This window comes from Balaenoptera acutorostrata, chromosome 17 (genome assembly GCF_949987535.1).
Source record: "Balaenoptera acutorostrata chromosome 17, mBalAcu1.1, whole genome shotgun sequence".
NCBI lineage: Eukaryota > Metazoa > Chordata > Mammalia > Artiodactyla > Balaenopteridae > Balaenoptera > Balaenoptera acutorostrata.
In genome coordinates, this window is record NC_080080.1 from 62,086,560 (window position 1) to 62,092,559 (window position 6,000).

Here is a 6,000-nt window from a genome sequence, read left to right on the forward strand (position 1 = left end):
ACCCTGCAGTACTAAAAAGTCTGAACCTAATTTTTACTTTCTCTTACTCTTGATTGTGTTACACTAAAGATAGATACTTACATTATCACACACATATATAGTAATATTTGTATAAAGATTTGAAAATAATCTATTTGAGGGAGAGGCAGAATTTATATGGGTCAGAGAAGAATTTTAATTAGTGTTGCAAATATGAGTACTGCTTTCATTATAATGATAAAACAAGCATAAGTATCTGTAATTTACCCTCTAGCAATACAAATGAGAACTTAAACCTCAATGAATTCAATAAATGAAACATTTTCAGAACACTTACTTAAAATCAGGTCTACTTTTTAATCAGTCATGTTTTAAGTGAATGCTTATTAATAGAGCATTAATAAAACATGCTTATGGAATGAGATTTCAAGAAAGCAGTGAAATGAACAAAAGACAAAGAAAATGAAAAGATCTAGTGGATAATTTTTAACTTTTTAAAAACAATTTAGTTTTACTTACATATTTATTTCAAATTAAAGAGTAGATTTTAAATCTTTTTTTCCAGTTATATATGAAGATAAAACACTACAGATAATATTGCCTGTGAATTCATGACCCTTTTACACTGCCCAAGTTCCCTCTGCTTTGACATTCAAACTAAAATATTAATCTCATTTTTTCCTTTAAATAATTTCTGCCTGACTTCTATCACTACCTAGGGGAATGAAGTTATAAGGTTTTACATTTAAAGAATGCAAAAAGAAAAGGAAAACTATATACATGAATAAATACCCCACCATCCATTTCTCACTGAAATCAGAAGCTATGCTACAAAAAAGGGACACGCACAAATTATTTCCTAAGCACAAAGGAAACTGGGAAAAAGGCAGGTGGTATTGCAGAACAATAAATAAAGCAGAACACTCTCCAAGGGTCCAGAATTTGGTTTAGATAACCTTCCGGAATTCTTACCCAACACCAACATAAACTGCAATTAGGACTGATCTTTTTATGTTATACATTTATCTTCTTCTCTGGATTTTTATTTTAAGATTCTCTGTGTCTAAATTACACAGAATCTCATGAGTGTGGGTAGGTCTGGGGAGAATAGTTACTATTACAAGTAAATTCACAGTTTCCAATTTATCGAACTTGTTGTCAGATGCTTAGCTATTGAACTTCATCAGATTTCTAGAGGACTTCCAGCTCAAGATCCCATTACTTAGAATTACCTTTGAAGCTTGTAACCTTTTCACTTTTGTGCTGCAACTTGCTTCCCTGATCTGTAGGCTTACCACTGAAAAGCTGTAAGCATCCAAACTACGAAGATCTCTTTGGACCCATTGGACTCTGGCTTTCCTGGCTGATCTGTGGCATTGACTTCAAGGCGACAGAGGCAGAAGACTTTTTTTAACCTTCATTATTTATAAGTTTACTCTTGAAAGTGAATGAAAAAGTTAAATGTGGCTTCTTGGAGGTGTGCCTGGCAGTCTGGGCTATAGATTAGCTAACCAAGCCACATGGCTCTCATGGGGTTTAGCACAATTCCAACCTGAATTGTTCTGATCCCTGGGCTATCTTGATAAAGCACCACTCTTTTTCCCCTTTTAAAGACATAATAGGGTGTTCCTGGGATTATAAATAATTTTCCTATACAAATACCTGATTTTTTAATTTCAAAAAGAATGAAAATCGTGTTTAAGATTTTAGAATGCCCTTTGAGATACTAGAAATACCCTAGGATGCTGGGATGATTTGTCACTACTTAAAAAAAAAAGTGGGCTTCCCTGGTGGCGCAGTGGTTGAGAATCTGCCTGCCAATGCAGGGGACACGGGTTCGAGCCCTGGTCTGGGAAGATCCCACATGCCGCGGAGCAGCTGGGCCCGTGAGCCACAATTACTGAGCCTGCGCGTATGGAGCCTGTGCTCCGCAACAAGAGAGGCCGCGATAGTGAGAGGCCCGCGCACCGCGATGAAGAGTGGCCCCCACTTGCCGCGGCTAGGGGAAGCCCTCGCGCAGAAACGAAGACCCAACACAGCCAAAAGTTAATAATAATAATAAATAAATAAATAAATAAAATTAAAAAAAAAAAGTGATACTCAGCAGGATGAGTTGAGAAGACTACAGCTCAGACTCTGAATTAAGTACAAGGTACCAAGAATATGCAGTGGCCTGAAACGTTACACCAAAGAGCGTGTGTGTTGATGTTTAGCAGAAGGACAAATCCTTTCTCATTGTGAAGGACAGTGTGTCTACTGTGAGTTTGGGTCTGATACTCTTCTTTGCATCGCTTGAATTCTGTGACTCCACTTCTATGTCTCTGATGCATATCCACACGGGCCCGTGTTGGTTCATGATTATTTGGTCCTTCTTTTGTATCATCAGGCTGGAAAAGTGCTCTTCTTTTCTCCCATAGCACCCCAATTATACTGAAATTATTTTTTTTAGGAGCCTGTCTCTTTCCTTAAAATGTAAGTACGCTAAGGATAGGGACCATGTTTTGCCAGTGTTTACAGCCTGTCTTCTAATGGGTGCTCAGACATTACTGAGTGGAATAGCATGGCATGCACGCTTCCAAAAGTTCTCAGTCTTTCGACCTGTAATTGCTACACATTGAATTTTTTAATAGAGAGACTTCTATCAAGGATATATTTCTTTCAGTTTAGCTACTTCTGCCCCAATTTGCTATTCCATCTTTCTGTGCTAGGTTTAAAGGTGAGGCTCTGCCCCCATTACATGAAAATGTGCTCTGCTAAAGCCTTCTGCAAAACATGTCCTCCAAGACGCCTGCTGATGGCGATCATCTCTGGATTCTCCTACCTTTGTGCATGTTCCAAATATGTTATGGGAGTAGAAGCCAGAGACCCTGGCACAAAGGGCTGCCTTTACAGCCTTCCTTGTGGCAGGGACGGCTAGGTCTGCATTACCATGTGTTATGTGATGATTCACTTCACCCCAATTTGCCCTTTGGGAACTGCTGTGAAAACTTCTTTTGTACAGTAAATCATGACAGCATTTGGCCTTCATTTGGGGGTGAATGCATGGTTTCTATATTAAAGCCATTTCTTTTTTCCCTTTAGAAATACCATGTGGCATCAATTTGTTTGTAAGCACAAATCAAATGGCAGTTTGGGATCCTCCAGATGATCCAGAATATGCTGTATTAAGTTTTTTAAAGGTGATCAGAGCAACAAAAACCTAGCATTGAAAATAAATGTTAGAGACGACTTGAATCCCCAAGAATACATTCATATACCCACAGAGTTTCTCAGATGCTTAGAGAAAATCTGTCCTGAAACTTTAAAATTAGGGCGTTAATAATATAGGTCACAAATTGGGCTTCCCTGGTGGTGCAGTGGTTGAGAATCTGCCTGCTAATGCAGGGGACAGTGTCGGGTTCGAGCTCTGGTTTGGGAAGATCCCACATGCCGTGGAGCAACTAGGCCCGTGAGACACAACTACTGAGCCTGCGCGTCTGGAGCCTGGGCTCCGCAACAAGAGAGGCCGCGACAGTGAGAGGCCCGCGCACCGCGATGAAAAGTGGCCCCCGCTTGCCGCAACTAGAGAAAACCCTCGCACAGAAACGAAGACCCAACACAGCCAAAAATAAATAAATAAAATAATATAGGTCACAAATTAATGTACTATTTAGAAATATGTACATTTTCCATGCGTGTGTGTGTGTGGGGGGGGGTGCATGTGTGTGTATCTGCTGGCTGAAGTCTGTTTGTTCTACCCAGTAAGCAGAATTTTATACTATTGATCTTCAGCCACAGGTGAGATTAAGATATAGCACAAGAAGCAGTGTCATCTTCATAGCTTCAACTTTTCAAATGTGTCAGATATGGACAAATATGGTAATTCCCTAAGTAACAGCTCACTGATCTGCCTCTAGCCCCAGGGAATAATCCAGGCTCTGTGCTATGGGTTTCCAAATTCATCCAAGCAGCCATACTTGTGGCTCTTGTGGTTGGTCTGTGGCCTGAAGCTTAACTTGCCCAGCAGTTCTGTTTCCCAAAATAGGCTCAGGAAGTTTGTGACCATGTTTGATTTGTTCCAAAGGGGCTGCCATATATTTAATGAGGCTGTGAACATACACTAAGATTTGTATATGGCTCATCAAATAAAATACATCTTCAACCCTCTTTTCACTTCAGTACGTGGTTTGGAGTGGGCTGTTTTACAAGCACATGTGTTTATCATATGGCTTTATTTGGGGACAAACATCACTTCTTATAGTTAGGATACAATTTCTGAGTAGCTGAACACTGCTTCATTCCTCCCTACTAGAGAAAAAACATTAAGCTGGATAGTCCTTTCTCCTTACTCTTGGCAGGTTTCTTTGGATGCGGAGGTGTTTTGTTTAATTCAAATGTGCCCTTCTTGCATGGTAGGGGAAGAAAAAACCCTGTGGCTTAAAGTCCCTTTTCACCCAGAAAGGCGTATAATGAATGTCTTCCTGTGTGCAAAGGGGAATAGGGAACCTCTTATCAATTACATGCATTGATGAGAGCAATGTGTTCCGCTGGTTTGTGTGCCAGATTAGGAGCCAGGAGACCTTAATCTCCCTCTGCTGCTCAACCTCTCTAGGACATTAGGCAAGTCATTTACCTTCTAGGTCACTGGTTTTTATTTTTCTACAAAATATCTGTCCCTCGTACAATAAAAGGAGGAATTGTGACTAATACTGATAATTGCTATAAAATGCATTTTACTTCTCTGAGTCTCTATGATAACATATAGAGCAACAGAGGTGGTCTTTTACTAAATGAAACTTGGCAAGTGGTTAAATGACTCACCCAGTATCTTCCGGTTTACTATATAATGTAATAAACCACATTCTATGAATAAACCAAATAGATAAAATGTCTTTCATTTGATGGTTCAGACCCAATCCAATAAAGCAGAATATTCCATGGAGTTTACTTCCTGTAATTGCAGGAGATAAAATTGATTTCCCTACTTTTTTCCTCTTTTTTTTTTTTTTATCCCAGCTTTTGCTACAGTTACTGATTGTGAAAGAAGACTAGAAATAGAATTTATCATGAAATTTAAAACTTCACAAGCCTCATGGTGCTTTTTTTGAAAAAAGTGTTAAGTTGGTAGTCTGTATGAAATTCTGATGTGGACTCTTCCTTACAACTTTCCAAGAAGAGAAGAAATGTGTGATATGGAAATTGTACCATCTTGTCTTGAAGCAGAAGACTCATCTGGAAGCTCCTGGCATTCCTCAATAAAATTCAAATGATATTGAAAAGTTAATGTGGTCCCTTTGGCTTCTCCTTGGTCTGGGTCAAGGATTCAGCCAGTGCAGCCACTGTGTTCAGGGGGCAGGGCGAAGGATTTGGCTGGTGCTGCTGGTGAGTTGGGCAGGTAATTTACATGAGCAAGTAAGTGTGCTGAGGATAATGAGAGCCAGGTACTATCCTTGAAACTTTTCTGTAAAACTGTATGTATGTCAAAATAAAAAGTAGAATAAATCAGTTAATGTGGTTAAGGATCTTAGTTTTACCAGAAGAACGGCTTACTTTACATTTATCTCATGTAGAACATTATATATATATATATATATACACATATATAGTATATGTACATACATATATATGCTCTATATTTTCTTTATGTTTTTCATGTGTGCATACCCTTATGGGTATATTTTTATTGTTCCAGTTACTCTAAGATTCTGATACATTTGAGAGCCAAAGAATATACTTAACACAGCAGTTCAGCAAGACAATAAAAAGGAAGACTTTTGGATGTGTAAAAGATTTATTTCAAGTCTTAATAGGTATAATATATTGATCTAAATGAACCATGATGATGGATTTGAGTACTAAATTAGGATTAAGTGAAAAGAGAAATATATTCAAGTTTGTTCTGATTTTTGAAATATCACTCAATTAAAACTTTCTCTAATGAAAATGAGTGCATTACATAAGTCTGCCTAAGAGAAAGTCTGATTTGTTTCCTGGCTATTAATGAATGCTTTATGTGACTATTTACTCTTCTATGAAATAAAA

The 6,000-nt window shown here is 38.4% G+C and overlaps 1 long non-coding RNA gene across 4 annotated transcripts in view; it reads left to right on the forward strand.

Moving 5' to 3' along the window:
- LOC130705518 (uncharacterized) overlaps positions 1 to 5,507 on the forward strand; it is a 44,589-nt gene extending 39,082 nt beyond the window's left edge. For 3 of the 4 annotated variants that reach the window (XR_009005781.1, XR_009005779.1, XR_009005778.1), the window contains one exon: positions 4,975 to 5,507. This is a non-coding gene — a long non-coding RNA (uncharacterized LOC130705518). Of the gene's footprint in view, positions 1 to 1,268; positions 4,340 to 4,974 lie in introns of those variants that run through there. The other variant, XR_009005780.1, reaches the window with a different exon arrangement.
- The last annotated feature ends 493 nt before the right edge of the window (positions 5,508 to 6,000 follow it).